The sequence below is a fragment of the Halichoerus grypus genome, chromosome 2 (assembly GCF_964656455.1).
Source record: "Halichoerus grypus chromosome 2, mHalGry1.hap1.1, whole genome shotgun sequence".
In the NCBI taxonomy this organism is placed as follows: domain Eukaryota; kingdom Metazoa; phylum Chordata; class Mammalia; order Carnivora; family Phocidae; genus Halichoerus; species Halichoerus grypus.
Window position 1 is genome coordinate 205,207,555 of NC_135713.1, and position 14,942 is coordinate 205,222,496.

At 60.3% G+C, this 14,942-nt stretch overlaps 1 protein-coding gene and 1 long non-coding RNA gene across 8 annotated transcripts in view; one reads left to right on the forward strand and one right to left on the reverse strand.

The window, feature by feature from the left end:
- The window catches only part of SEPTIN9 (septin 9), a 151,597-nt gene that overhangs the window by 109,488 nt on the left and 27,167 nt on the right, over positions 1-14,942 (forward strand). Inside the window, exon 1 of one of the 6 annotated variants that reach the window (XM_036110445.2) lies at positions 7,017-7,145. The exons of 3 other annotated variants lie outside the window; for them this stretch is intronic. The gene's annotated coding sequence lies outside the window, so the exon portion shown is untranslated. Of the gene's footprint in view, positions 1-7,016; positions 7,146-7,506; positions 7,606-7,861; positions 7,984-14,942 lie in introns of those variants that run through there. 2 more of the 6 variants (XM_078066159.1, XM_036110446.2) reach the window with 2 other exon arrangements.
- Positions 3,807-7,957, reverse strand: LOC118547161 (uncharacterized). 2 transcript variants are annotated; one of them, XR_004922965.2, is made up of 3 exons: positions 7,845-7,957; positions 5,392-7,123; positions 3,807-5,286 (listed from the first exon to the last, which is right to left on the reverse strand). It is a non-coding gene; the product is annotated as an uncharacterized LOC118547161 (long non-coding RNA). The 2 variants fall into 2 exon arrangements; XR_013445240.1 differs by having other exon boundaries at positions 3,807-7,123; positions 7,845-7,936.

Sequence of the window (14,942 nt, forward strand, 5' to 3'; positions counted from 1 at the left end):
TACATATGGGAGTTTACAGAAAAATGTGACTCAAAGGCGCAGTTAGAACTTGAAGCTTATATGGTATCATGGGAGGGGGAGAAGAGCACTTACTGGAAAACAAATGACGTTTTGGAAAGATAAGTGGCCCTTAGGAGAATAGATGGGAGGTAGATAGTTTTGTGAGTGTCTGTTTAGGTGTGGTGTGAAGACTTCTCATCTGTGATAAAGTCAGTCTTGCCTGGTTGCCCAGAGCAGGGGATTGATGACAATGGAGTCCTTCTGGGAAGTTCTGCTTTTAGACAGATAAGAGATTTCAGGAGCTCAAATGGCTTCTCAAAATCACTTTTATGCCACAGTGATGTACTCTGGACCCCTTCCTAGGTCTCCTTTTTTCTTGTTCTTTTCCAAGTCCCAGCCAGGCAGCGGGCAGCGGGCAGCCTGGAGACACTTAATGAAAAGCCTGAGCCTTGCCCATTGAATGGCCTTTTCTGGACAGTTGAAGGAGCTTTTGATTCCCCCCCCCCCCCAGCACCCCACTCATCCCATGCGTTCCTCTTGTGTACATTTGGCTCAGAATGCTCTTGCCATAGATCCCGGGATCTCGTCAGATCCCAGACGTGTGTATGTATCTATCAGTCCCACACGGTGTTTTTTTTTAAGATTTTATTTGAGAGAGGGAGAGAGAGAGAGCACAAGCCAGGGGAGGGGCAGAGGGAGAGGGAGAAGGAGAAGCAGGCTCCCTGCTCAGCAGGGAGCCGTATGTGGGGTCGGATCCCAGGACCCTGAGCCAAAGGCAGACTCTTCATCGACTGAGCCACCCAGGTGCCCCCACAAGGTGCTTTTCAACCCGGAATGCAATACACGGTAGAGTTCCCTAAGAAGTTTTCAAAAAATACCAACCCCTGGATTAGTGAAATCAGAATGGCCAGGGTGGGGCCCAGGCCTCTGTATTTCTTGGGAGTTCCCCAGTAGAATAGTAATGTGCTGCTAGGATTGAGAACCTGTTTCCAGAAGCCAAACACCCGGGCTGTCAGAGCCTTGGGCCCCCCTCTAACTACCAAGTCCTGTGTTTGACTCAGAATCCCACCATCTTAGCTGCTGGACTTTTGGTTTTGGTCCTTGTTTCGGTGAAGCGAGGGCGAGGCCTCCGCACCGCACCTAAAGCCAACCTGGAGCGCCCCCACCTGGCGGTCCTCCCTCCTGACACCCCGGAGAGAGCACGCAGGAGACACCTCGGTGTTTATGAAACAGTCTTTGAAATCCGCGCAGGGTTCGGGGGTTGTTCTGTGGCTGGGTGTCAGCGGGGAGCTCGCAGCCCCGGGGCTCGCGGGTTCCCGAGGGAGGGTGGGGTGGGTGGGGTGGGTGCGGTTGGAAGTGTGCCCGGGGCCTCTCTGATCCTCCTGAGTGGCCATCACGCCCGCGGGAGAACAGAGCTGGCTGCCGAGGAGGAGCACGATTTTCTAAAGTTAAGATATCATCACATAATTTCTAAGACACCCTGTTGACATGATAGCTCTTGAAGAGGAGAAAGAAATGTGTATTAAGGTGCCCTGGAGGGGAAGAGGCAACCTGACAGTGGAGGTGGGAGGCCCACACTTCTTAGAAAGGAGGAAATGGGGCCTTCCTGCCTCGGTGCTCCACAAACCCGTATCTGCTGCCTAGGAGACCAGGAGGGGGTGAGTAAGTCCCTCTGGCAAGTGCTCCAGATCAGGGTGTGACTCCGGAAACACAGAAGGGTGGTCATGTTTGAGGGAGGGCGTCTGGAGGGCTCCCTGGAGGCGGTGACTTTTAACAGGGGTGGGGATTTTAGGGGTTTGGGAGACTGCAAGCCCTGGAGAAGACAGTGTGCTTTGAGAGGTGGCTGAGCTGGGCAGGCCGTCTCTGGGGTGACTCTGGGGACAGAGAGGAGACCCTCGTGTGCTGTGGGACAAGGAGAGGATAGTGCCCCGAGCAGCGCCTTTCCAGAAGGAGGGGCGGTTCATCTGTGTCACATGGTGGCCCAGGCCAGCCTGGTGGAGCTGGATGTTGGCGCTGAGCGTTTTCTCAAGAGAGCGGTTTTAATAGTGAGATGGGCAGACGCCAGACAGCAGAGGTTAAGACGCGAGCAGGTGGTGGGAGGACAGAACCACAGTGCAGACCAACTGTTAAGAGGTGGAGAGAACGTCAGCGGTTGGAGCACGTCGCTGGGCCCAAGGAGGGGGCTTGTTTTTGAGATTAGGAGCAGCCTGACTGTTGTCCTCGGTCAAGTTGCAAAGGAACCCGAAGAAAGATGTCAACCAGATATGACTGAACCACCAGCCCGCTAAGCATTGCTCTGTGGCAAGAGACTTTGCAGGTCCCCGCCCCCCAGGCTTGCCTGAGCCCTCACTCTGGGGCCGTTGGGAGTCCCCCCAGGGACAGCAGGGCCGTGTGCGGGCTCCCCCGCCAGGGGGTGTGTGGCTGCACCTGCTGGCTGCCCACATCAGCGGCGCCCCACACTGCTGACCCGCCGGCTTCCTCTGCCCTTGTGTGCAGGCCAGCCCAGCGACCCGCCTGCAGAGCAAAGGGAAGGGTGTTTTTTCTTGGCCTTTGATGGCAAGTATCTGCTGCATCCCATGGGAGTTTGCGCAGGGTGGGTTGGAAAAGAGGTCGTGGGAGGGCTGAGTGTCGTGTTTACAACAGGCTTCGGGCTTGGTAGGAGAAAGTGGGGGGCCTGGGCACTGGGGCGTGCGTGCCTGAATGTGTGTGAGAGGGGGAGGGGAGGGAGGATGCCATGTGACCACTTCCTTTCCCTTCTGCTGCTGCTGTGGGCCAGAGGGTGGGTCCTGGGCATCACGTGGGTGTCCCTGCATGGCGGGGTGGGTGACACCGCCAGACTGTGCTTTTCTCCCAACTGGCCCATTTGGAGGTGGGAGCCTGCCCCAACTGCCCCCCTGCAGCTTTCAGAGTAGGACCCTGCTGGAGGACAGCTGACCAGGGCTGCCACCTCCCTGATGACCATTCTGGTGGGGGTCCCCCAGGAAGGGCAGTGGGTGCTGCTCACAAGCAGGTGGAAATGGCCCACGGCAGGCCTCCTTGTCAGGCAGGGACAGCATAGCACCCTCTCCCCTCCCCCACACGGCAGCCTGGTGTCCAGCGAAGGGGCCAGAGTTTCCCAGAAGTGACAGCCTTGGAAAATCTGACCTAGACCCCCCTCCAAAGGGCTGGGAGGGATCCTGTTCCTGCTTCTGGGCTGCCTTGGCCTAGAGCAAGTTTCCTTCTAGCTCTGAGTGTTTCTTTCCACATTTGTAGGAGGAAGCGCCTACCTTACTCTGGGTCAGGTCAGGATTGCAGGGCTGTGTAAGGGTCCTGGGGCCGCTGTGACAGAGTACCACAAATTACCGGGGCCTCACGCAACAGAAAAGCCTACTTTCCTACAGTTCTAGAAGCCCCGGGTCTGGGGTCAGGGTCACTGGGGTATGGCAAGGTGTGGGCAGGGCTGGTTCCTCCCGGAGGCCGCAAGGGAGAATCTGTCCTTGTGCCTCCTCCAGCTTCTGGTGGCTGCCGGCGGTCCTTGGCTTGTGGCCACGGCACCCCAGTCCCTGCCCCCATCGTCATGTGGTCACCTTCTCTGTAGTCTTCAACTTTCCCACAGGACACCTGTGACGAGACAGGGACCCCCCGGACACCGCAGGATGGTCTCTGCATCTCGAGTTCCTCCTGCCGTATCAGGGGACCTTCCCAGGCTCCAGGCAGGGGGTGTTGCTCCATCTGCCCCAGTGCGCTTTGTCTCGGGGCCCTTGTGGTCTCCAGGTGGGAAACAACACGACAAACCAGCTCAAGAGAAGAAAGGATGCATTAGACTCTTTTTCTTATAAATATGTTTTTTATGGTATCAAATACCCAGAACATGAAATGTACCGTTAATAGCACTTAGCACATTCACAGGGTTGGGCAACATTACCATGATCTAGTTCCAGAACATTCCCATCCCCTCAAAAGGAAACCCCATGTCTATTAAGCGGTCAGTTCTCACCCCCCCTCCCACCCCGGTCTTGGCAACCCCCAATCTGCTTTCTGTCTTTATAGACTCTTTTCTAATCAGTGTGGCTGTGTGTGACTTTGAAGTCAGTAAACAGAGGCAGGACGAGCTGGTTATTGGAAGGACGTAAGGCACAAGGAAGTCGGCGTGTGGAATGCCCGGGCTCAGAAAGGGCAGGGTTTGCAAGAGCTCAGCCAGCCCACGCTCTCTTCTCCCTTGCTCCTTTCTTGGGGTCTCCGCCTGCGCTTCCCCCCTACTCTGCCCTCTCTGCCTTTGCAAATGGCCCCAGACAACTTCCCAGCCCTGAAGTCTACATGACCTCAAGCTTCTGGACCCTCGACCAGAAGGGCTCCTTGGTCTGGGCTGCTGGGGGTGAGGGGGGCAGAACTCCAGCGGCCCAGCTCATCACCTGTTCGAGCCAGGCGTGAGGTCGGGTCGCTGGTCAGCCTGTGGCTGGCTGCCTTCGAGTCAGGAGTTCGCCCCGGCCTGAGCACCTGTGAACCAGATAGGATAGAGAACCCCAGAAACGGGTGGTGGTCTCACTGATGCTTAGCACAAATCTAGCAAAGTAACTTCTCTGGAGAAGTTCTGCTCTTTCTGATAGTAGAATCTGGGAGAAATGTCCCCAGCACATCCCAGAAGGGGGACGCTGTGATGTAGGGATCAGTGGCCTCAGCCATATAGGAGATGCTCCTGGGGGTTCCATGGAGCTGTATCCTGTGGCACCCCAACTGTGGCTGTGCATCCACCGCTGAGAACGAAGCATAGCGCTGAAACATTGTGGTCTGAATAAACAGCTCGCCAAGGACCTGGTGTACCCCCAGGGTGCAGTCGGGAACACCTGGACAGCTGCGCCCAGCATGGCAGCCACGGCAGCCAACGACCGCTTAAAACGTGCCGCGACCAGCGGTGCCCGGCGGGCTCCCTTGGAAGAGCGTGCGACCCTTGATTTCGGGGTCGTGAGTTCGAGCCCCACAGGGGGTGCAGAAATTAAATAAATAAAACCTTAAAAAGGAGAAAAAAAGAAACGTGCCTAGTCCAAATCGGGAGGTGCCGTGAATGTACGATGCACACTGAATTTCAAAGACTTAGTACAGAAAGAAAAAAGAACGTAAAATATCTAAAGAGTTTCAGGGCGCCGTCGATGAAGTGTCTGCCTTCGGCTCAGGTCATGATCCCGGGGTCCTGGGATCGAGCCCCCGTGTTGGGCTCCCTGCTCGGCGAGAAGTCCGCTTCTCCCTCTCCCTCTGCTGCTCCCCCTGCTTATGCTCTGTCTCTCTCTCTCTTTCTCCCTACAATAGATTCTTTTAAAAAAAAATTTAAAAATAAAAAAAAACAAGTTTTTATACGGATGACATGTTGAGTTGATAATATTTTGGCTGTATTAAGTAAAATATATTAAATGTCACCTGTTTCTTCTTATAAATGTGGCCACTGGAAACTTGAAAATGTGGTGTGCTTCTGGTGCCTTGGGCCTTCTGTTTCTGCTGGGGGATTCGGTGGGCGGCTGTGCGGGCTTCAGGCTGTTCCTCTAGACGCTGTGTGTGCTGAGCGGTCGAGAACTCTGAGCAGGCCCCAGAGTGGGGGAAGGGCTTCTGCGTTGGAAAAGCGCCCCCCAGCCTGGGGGTCTTGTCAGGCGCAGGGATTCCCTCTCCTGTGCCCTTGGAGACCCCCATCCGGAGGGCGGTGAGCAGGGAACGTGTGGAAAGCACCCAGGCCACCTCCAGGGCCAGCGGTCCGCAGAGGTGTAGGGAGAGGAGGAAGGTAGCGCAGGGAGTGGCCTCGGGGAGCTGGCGGTTGCCCACGTGGTGCCCAGGAAGGGGTGGTGGGCCCTGGGGGACAAGGCTAGGTGAGAGGCAGGGAAGGAGGTTCCAAGGGGAGCGCTGGGAAGGAAGAGCCCTGTCCGCAGGACAGGTGTAGAGTGGAGATGGCATCTCCAAGGTTCCGTGTCAGCCTTGACACCCGGTGTGACAGGAGTCCCTCCTGGTGTCGTTTGGTGATGGTTGTTGGAGCTGTCCTTCAGGGCCCAGCGACAAGGGCCCAGCAGGTTGGGCAGCGGGTGGCTGGAGGGGCTCGGCCCTCCCTATTCCCTGTCCTAGGAAACCACCTTCTTGGAGGAAAGAGAAGCGTCGATTTTGAGTGGCCAGTCTTCCTCCTTCCGGACGTCATGTCCGTCATGTCTTGTCTTAGTTCTTGTGACTAGAGGTGATCATGTCCATTTCACAGGTGGGGAAGGTCAGGTCCCACAGGGTTGGGTAATGAGCCAAGGCTGATTTGAGTGAGGGGGGCCTTGATTCTGGTGTGTGTCTCTGAGGCCCTCACCGTCCTCCCTCCCACTGGGATGGGAACAAGGACTCTGGACGCCCAGTCCCTCCCCTGACGCTCCCTGTGTTTGGCCCGGGGGCCCAGAGACCCACGGCAGCGGCTCTACACTCTGTGCAGGGTGGGGAAGGGAGCAGGAGGGCAGCCCCCCGAGGCCATTATGGCAAACCGGGAGACTTGGGAGGCCGCGGGGAGGAAATTGGCCTCTGGAGTGCGGAGTGGCCAGGCTGGCCCCGCCAGCGGCTGCTACTAGGGAGAGCTGGCTTCTGAGGAACTGGAAGGTGCACCAACTGGACGTGGTCAGTCTGCCAGTGTGGCCAGTGGGGTGGGTGCTTGGGGCCTCACCCACCGGCCATGGGGGGGGCTGTGGGCATGGGGAAGGAGAGCATGCCTTGGAGCGGGGCCTGGGCCAGAGTTCCTCCTCCAGGGCGTGGGAGGCTGGAGGGCCCTAGGACGGCCTGCTCAGGTGTCACTCAGGGCTCCTTTGCACTTGAACTTCCTCGCTCCCGGCCTCTGCAAATTCCCAAACCCAGCGGGAGCTCTCTCCTAGTCGGGAGTAGGCCTGGGGCTGCCTGGCCACGCCTGTGCCTGGGCGTGGCTCATCAGGGTCAGAGGTCGTGGCACAGGATGGGTCTGGCAGATCCCAGCGCCCAGGCCCAGCCCCAAACAGCGTGGCTCCCAAGCTCCTCCCTTTGGGGACCACCTAGCCCATCCCCCTCAGGGTCCCAGCACATCACCGGGGTCTGCAGGGAGGGTGACTCATCGCCCGGGGCCCTGAGGGCTGTAGGAGCTGCCGCCCGAATCCGAGTCCTTAGGCTCCTGGAAGAAGAAGGAGCTCAGGGTGAGCTGGCGCCAGCCCCACCTCCCTAGCCCTTACCCCAGTCCCCCTTCTGCTGCTTCTCCCTTGGGGGTGTTTCCGCCACAGTAGCCTTAGGCAGTGGACGGCACACAGGGCTGGCTGTGCTCCGGCCCCCATGCCCGGACTCCGGGACAACCCCGGCTTTGGTTCTTCACGGCTTTCCTGGGGAGGTCTGCCGACCCGGGGGGCGGCCTGTCCGCTGGGCTGGGCGTGTCATCTGAGCTGGCCGGGGTCAGGGCCCACTTGGGGCTCACCTGGCGGAGGGGGGAGTGCTGGGCGGGGCGGCAGGGAGAGAGGGCGCCCCCGGGCAGCGCCAGATTCCCGGCACCGGCCTGCACTCCCGTCCCGCCTCACCCAGGCAGGAGGACAGTCTGGGGGGAGGGGACTGGAGGCTTTGCTGGTGCACTGACTTCTGGCCAGGGCAGTTGGACCGGGCGTCCAGGTGAGAGCCTCCTTCCCTCTCTCCTTCCCGGAGCTCTTTCCCGGGGCCCGGGGCGCTTTCCTTTTGGGGGTGACTCTGAAGCCGGCTGGGGAGCTTGGCGTTTCTCATGCCCGGGATGCACCCTGCACACCCCGGTTGGTTTCAGGCCTTCAGCCGGGCGCCCCTGGTCTCCTCCGCGGCCTCCCCTCCACTCCCCTCGCCCTGCCCCCGAGCCTCCGTTCTCAGGCGGTCCCTCCTACCTCTGCCCGCGCTCTGGGAGGCTCCTTGTTCCGCGGCCACAAAGCCCCTTTGATCCTCTGCTCGGCTCGGAGCCATGTGACCTGGTGGGCGGGCCGCGCTCTCTGCCGGCGGCCGGCGCAGCCCGACTCAGCTGCTGGGGTGAGTCCTCCGCTCCCTTTGTTCCTTGCAGCCTCGCACCGGTGGCGGGGGCCCTCAGGTGGTGCGGCCGCCCGGTGGCCCTCCGAGGGCGCGGCGGCGGGGCCGGGAACGGCGCCTCCCCGGGGCGACCCCCGGCCCCCCCACCCCCCGGGCCCGGCCCCCCCTGCCAGCAGGACAGCCCCGGGTCCCCGGGAGAGGGGCGGCGGGAGCTCGGTCTCCACGCGGGGCCCAGATTTTCGGCCGCGGAGCAGAAGAAAAGGGCTTTGTGCGGCCACAGCTATCTCTTTGTAAATATTTGGCCAGCTAGGCTGAGTGGTTAGGTCCTCCTCGGCGGGGAGTTTCTTGGAGCCCGTTTCCCTTTCGCAAGGGGCTTCCCTGACTTCTAGGAGGCCGGGCGGGGGTGGGGGGACTCGGATTGGCCGCCGTGCCTCTTAAAACCGTTCCGCACCGATTGTCAGCCGTTGGGGCCGGCGGCCCAGAGGCCGGGCCAGAGATGGGGTTCAGCAGACGCTAGAAATGCGGGATCCGACGTGGTATTGTGCGCCGGGGAGTCGGCTGCAGCTCGTCTCTGGGTTCCGGGGAGCTGTGGGGAGGTGCGGCTTGTTCCCGGAGCGGGCAGGGGCCGGAATGCGTGCGCCGTGCCGGAGGAGTGGGACGGTCCGCCGCTCCGTGTCAAGGAGCAGGGGCGAGGACGCAGCTCCATGGGGACCTGCCATCGAAAGGGCCTTCCAGCTGAGACTCTGGGAAAACCCCCAGACTCAAATCCCACGGCCGGCCCAGCGCATCACGCGTGCGCCAATGCTGGGAGGGCCGAGGTGCTTCAGAGCCAATGCCATTTGCTCCTGAAACTTCATCCCACATGCCCCCACCCGCCCAGGATCCCTCCATCCTGGTCCCCCGCCGTTTCCTCTCTGCCAGGAAATCTGCCGGGCTTTTGTCAGAGGTTTGGGGGAGCATCTCTCCTCACCAAAGAGCAGTTTGAAACTCCTTTCCTGGAGAAAAATGTGCCATCCAGTCAGTGGGTTTCTGGCTGTAGGGACAGGACCCCAGTAGGAATTTGGTTTGGATCCCTCATGGAAAATCCTGTTCGGGGACAAGGGAGAAAAAGCCCCCATTCTCATATAATCCCTTAGATTCCCTTATAATTTACACGTGGGTTTCCCACTTCATTCATGTTGCTTTGCCTCCGTGGGTGTTTACATAAATGTCATTTCTCTTTGGCTGGCTCCCCGTGGCAACCCAGGGGGCCCCTTTTCAGGAAATAGGAAGAAGAATGAGTTTGTTTAACCATTTGGGGCCGGAGGGCCAGTGTCTGCTTGAGACCTCTTTGACAGGGTAGGGTTCTTGCTTCTCTCCTTTGGGTGACCTTTGGGCCAAGGTGTGACTGCGGAAGGAGACCTCTTCCGCGGCTGACCCCTCCCAGGCATCCCCACGGTCCCCGATCATTTCCGTGTTGTGGCCCCTGCAACACTGTTGTGTCCACTGGTGTGTGTGTGTATTTCCGCCAGACTGCTCCATGTGGCTGGCACAGCGTCAGGGATGACGGCCGGGTCGCCGGTGTGTGGGGAGGGGCCTGCTCTGTGTGGGGCACTTTGGACCCAGGAGATGGCACCCTTCTTGATGGGGAGGAGGCAGTCACAAGGCCCCACCCACCCAAGCCAAAGACAGGCCTGGTTGGGGCCCGTGGGGTCATTCCCTGAGTGCCTGGCCCACTGCCCCAAGCCTGGAGCACGGGGTTCGCAGGGGCTTTCACCCCAGAAGCCCTGTATCCGCTTGGGCGACCAGAGTCTTTGGGCTGACTTCCCTCCCCCGTCCCCACCTCTCTGGCCACAGACCCTCCCCACTTCCTGTTATGTCACTCCCTGAGCTGCCCTTGTCATTGTCAGATAGGACAGAAGCATTCCCTAGGGGCATTGACAGAGGGGAAGACCCCATCCTTAAGAGAGCGCCCCCAGCAGCCTCCAGCCGTGCCCAGCTTCCTGTGTTGTCAGAGATCTCCGTGCTTTCTTAGGAAGCTGTTGGTTGACTGGCCGAGCTTCCATTATCCCATGCCCCCTGTGCCATGAACTCTTGGGCCGGCTTTTCCGTACCACCCGAGGGTTCTGGGCGCCCTCCTACTCTTCTTGGCCAAGTGCACAGGAAGAATGACTTTATTTCAGGGCCCGTGATCTCGGGAGAGCCCTGCTCCCTACTCCCCACAGCCGGGCTCTTGGGGAAGATGGTTCCAGCACAAATCACAGCCCTTGGCCGAGACTCCATTCCCAGACTCCTGCCTTCCATTGACAAGCTTTGATTTGTTTATTGAGCGTCAGCCTGGTTCCTTGGACAGGTAGGGGCCTGTTCTCAGGAGCTCGGTGGAGTCTTACGAGGCCTGCCCAGGACCGCTCCTGAGGGTGGTGGGCCGTGCAATTAGCTGCGAAGGGGGGCCTGATCTTGGAGGAGCAGGCGGGAAGGCAGGGGAGGCCCACGACTAATTATAGGCCCTCCAGCCCGCCAACCTCCCAGCGGGCTCATTGGGAGCCTTGTTCCACGGTTGGTGGAGGGGTGGGTGGCAACATCTCGCCCGTTGTGGCTCGGCCCTGGGCTGTGGGTGAGGGAGTGGGGTTCAGGTGCTCCCCTCATCTCTTTCTGTTACCACCTCTGGGAAGCACCAGGCCTCCAGGCCTGAGGGGCAGAAGAACAGGCCTGCGAGGCCCAGGGGTTCCAAGTTCTGATTCTGACTTTGTGCAGGGGTCTGAGCTGCCACTTGCCGTCTGGGCGGGCCATTCCCACCATCAGAGCAGAGTTAACTGCTCAGCCCTTGGGAGCTGGTTTCTGCGAGGAGGGCCTGGGCCTTGGTTTGGGGGCAGCAGCCTCGCGCAGAGGGTCTGCAAGGTGAGGGCGAACCTGTCAGCTCGCTCCCCTCGTCCTGGCTGTTCCAACCTCGATTGAGTTCTCAACGTTTTGGTTTGGGTTCAGTAGCTGGATCATGGCAGAAGCACCCCCAAATTTCTTGTCCCTCTCCTGAAGCTGGGGGTGAGGGGACAGCCTCTGAGATGTTGGCTCCTGAGCACCCAAGGCTGTACTTGGAACCCCAGCTCTGGGTTGGGGGGAGTCACCGACACTGACCCCCACTTGGCCTTGGGGAAGGAGGCTCTCTCGTGCTGCTCTGGAGCTCCTTGCTGTGCCCCCAGAGGCCTGCCAGCCCCGGCCCTGCCCTGTGAGTGCCAGGCACCGAATGCCTGGTCATCTGGATGGTCATCGGAAGAGTGCCCTTGCTGCTGTCCCCGGTGGAATGTGCACAGACCTCCCCCTGCTTCCCAGGCCCAGTTCTAGGTGCCTGTCACCAGGCCTCCGACAGCAGATAAGATTTTCCTAGCCCAGAGCAGGATGGTGAATTCACCCTCCTGCGTGGAGGACCCCCGCCCCCCAAATCGGGTGGGGATGTTTGTGTCCTGTCTTTCGCTAGACTGTGGACTTGCGTAGAGATGGCGTTTCATCGATCTCGGTCTCCGGGTCCCGGACCTCACAGGAGCTTGCTCAATTCATGTTTGAATGAATGCACTCTGGTCGGCGTGGTGTGTGACTCCAGCTTTTCATCTTCTGTCCAAATACTCTGTGGTTTCTGTACAACTAGCTCGAGAGCCTTAACGAGGGCAGCCTTGGGTCCTGCTGTCTTTAACACAGGCTCTTCTTGGAGTGTTTTCTTCAGGATCTGAATGCATTCTCCCCGGGGCAGGGGACTGGACCAGATGACCCTGGCCCTGCTCCGTGCCCCGGTTCCGGGGAAGTAGGGGACCAAGGAAAGGATCCATGCCGCCCGCCCATCGCTGGCTGTCCGCTGTGGGCTCCGAAGACTAAAGCTAGCGACAGCGGCCCCACTGAGTCGGAGGGGAATGGCTGCTGGTTGTGGCTAGAGGGCCACAGGTGGGCAGCTCGGCGGAGCAGTGGAGGGAGGTGGCACATCCGTGGCGGGGCCTCGTGTCCTGCCAGGAATTTTCTGCCTCTTGGCCTCACTCACCTGCGCTGGCCTAGCCCTGCGGACGACGACCACGGAGTGGAGGGAGGCTGTGGTCGTTTTGCAGACCACACGCTCTGCTGATGCAGGGCTGGGACCCGTCACTCCGGAGCACGGCTGGCGGTCTGCTGGGGCCGGTCCCTGCGGCCGGCGCCGTCCTGCTGCCCACAGTCTGCTCTGGGCCTGGTGCCCGGGGCCCTCAGTCTTCATCCTGGGGAGTTGAAGTAACGAGGCTGCCTGGTTCCCTACCTGGAAACTGAGGCAAAACAGTGAAGTCATCCCCAAAGCGTTTTTAGGTGGGTGAGAAAGTTTCTTCCAAGACAATAAGTAAGGTCACTTAATAGGAATGAGTTTATTTATTACAGAAGAAATGAGCTTTAAGCTGACCCCTGGAGCCACCCCGCCCCAAGGCTGGTTTGCTCTGGATGCAGGTGCCTCTTCCCGGCCCTCCTGCAGCCTCTTCTCCCCGGAGCCCACGGGAGCCCACCGGAGCCCACCTGGCCGGCCGGGGGCTGCTTCATGCCATCTCCTCTGCGGGAGGGGACCGTGCAGCCGAACGGTGACCAGCGAGGACTGTGCGGGCGCCTCCCGGTCAGTCTTCCCGCACACCAGGGATGTTACAGCTCATGGCGCAAACCCATTCTCCCCACCTCGTAAGGCCTGGGAAGCAGGTCGCTCGGCCCCATGGGTTCAGCGACTTGCCTGCTGAGGCCAAATTGTGGCAGTGGAGCCGGGACCCCCTTCCCATGCGTCCCCTACTCAGGTTTAGTGTGAGCCCCTCCTAGCCCCCCGCTTAGGGCCCCAGCGGGCTAAGGACCCTTGGAGGCCAGATCCAAGAGAACGCAGCCCCCTGGGTGAGGCCTGCTGTTCCAGCGAAGGAGGCGGTGACTCCAGGTGGGAGGCGGGAAGTTGGGGAACAGTGGGGAGCCCGGTTTGGCTGCAGCAGACGAGGGAAGAGTAGGATGGAGTGAGGTGGCCGGAAGACCCTCGTCTTTGGCGGAGACGGGGGCTAACTGGGTGTCCACCTCCGCTAACTAGGCGTAGGCCGGCCCCCTAAGGACCGGGTCAATGTTTCCTGAGGCTCCTGACCGGCCCCCTCATGTGCTCGGTCATTCTGCTCACTCGCTGGGAGATGGCCTGGCTGCCCGCTCCCCAAATTCAGTGAGGGGATGGATGTTCCAAGGAGGCAGTTTCCCACGTGAGGCCAGTGACCTGCCCAGCCCCCTGTGCACCTCTGGATGACCCTGTGGCCTTACACACGTGATTCGCCGCCTCTGAGCCACCGTCTGGCATCCAGAAGGCGTGATGGCAGTTACCATTTTATGTGGTCGGCCTGAGGATGAACGGACATAAAACAGAGAACGTGTGGGCCTGGACACGGAAATGTATGGTAGCCTGCGGCTGCTGCTGTCATGAGTTCTAACCACGTGGCAGCCCTGGGCCGAGCAGGTAGGGGAACACATGAGGCGGGCCTTCCAGAAGCTTCCAATCCAGTTAGGTGGTAGGTACACACCAGCCCTAAGATGAGATGCCCTAGGACCCACGGGTGTCCCCAGGAAGGCAGCTTGTTTATGGTGGGGCCTCAGCAAAGGCTTCAGGGCCCAGGAGTGTTGGGGTGCTCCCCCTGGGCTCCCTGGAATTTCCCCCAAGACACAGAGGAGAGCAGCTGAGAATCGGGGCAGCCAGAGAAGCAGGACAGGAGGGGCAGAGGAAGGGCTCGGTGGCGTGGTGCCCGCCTGTCCAGGTGCAGGTGGCAGCCTCCACGGTGGGGCCAGTCCCCTGTGCTGCTCCTCAGGCCGCCCAACCTCCGTGAGCACCCTCCACACAGCACCGCTCCGCAGATGCCTGCTTCCTGCTCGCCTGGCACAGGTTCCTCAGCTGACCTTTGCCATCCTTCCAAAGGTCTTGGCTGCCTCCCCAGCCTCCTCCAGGGCTCATAGTGGAACCGGAGCGCCTGGTCTGTCTCCCCGAGGCTCCTGGGACCTTGCGTGGGCGCCAATAGCTACCTCTGTCTTTGTCACTTCCTTATACACTCACCCAGCAGTGCGTCTTGGACACCGCTCAACAGTAAGGTGCAGAAATACTTCTGGGCCTGAGACCCAGGCCTGGCCTGCTAGAACCTCACGCTGCCGGCTCCTGGGGTGCAGCTGGGGCCGGGCCCGTCGTGGGCCGTGGGAGGATGAGCCAGGGGCTTCTGTCTGCACCTCACTTTCTGCCTCCGATGTAAGAGCAGAAACTCCCGTCTGCTGCTAGTTCACGGGGCTGTGGGGGAGACTGAGTCAGGGCTGGGAGGCTGGTTCTTGGAGGGTCCCAGGGTTTGCTGGGTGGGTTGGGGGTGAGGGAAGCCCCTCCGTGTGTGCTGCTCTGGGCTGCCCCCTCACCGCGGGGCTCTCCAAGGACAGCTGGGGAGTAAAGAGCTAATTAACACCACGGGGCACTGGGAGACTCAGTACTAAAGTTAGAATGAAACCTTGAGCCACCGGAGGCCCCTCTCCCTCTGGGGCCTGTGCCGCCCTGTACAAGTGGGGCTTCGGTGAATTCTCTCTCTCTGACTTGTTTTCACGGAGGATCCTCCAGCAGCATCCTTAGGGTTTGGGCTGGGGGACGGAGAAGCCTGGGGCTTCTAACAGATTTGGGGTGGGTGCTGCCAGAGATGGCTCAGGAAATCCGGGGGCCGCCCCCAGCAGCTGCTGGCTCCTGCAGTCACTTCCTCCGCCCGACCCGGGCCGTGGCAGGCAGAAGACTGAGCACCTGCCGCGTGTGTGTGTGTGCGTGTGTGTGTGTGTGTGTGTGTGTGTGTGTGTGTGTCTCTCTCCCCGGGGGGGAGGGGGGGCTCCTGCAGTCACTTCCTCCGCCCGACCCGGAGCACCTGCCGTGTGTGTGTGTGTGTGTGTGTGTGTGTGTGTGTGTGTGTCCCTCTCTCTCCCCCCGGGGGGGAGGGGGGGTTTCTGGGTCCTGCTGC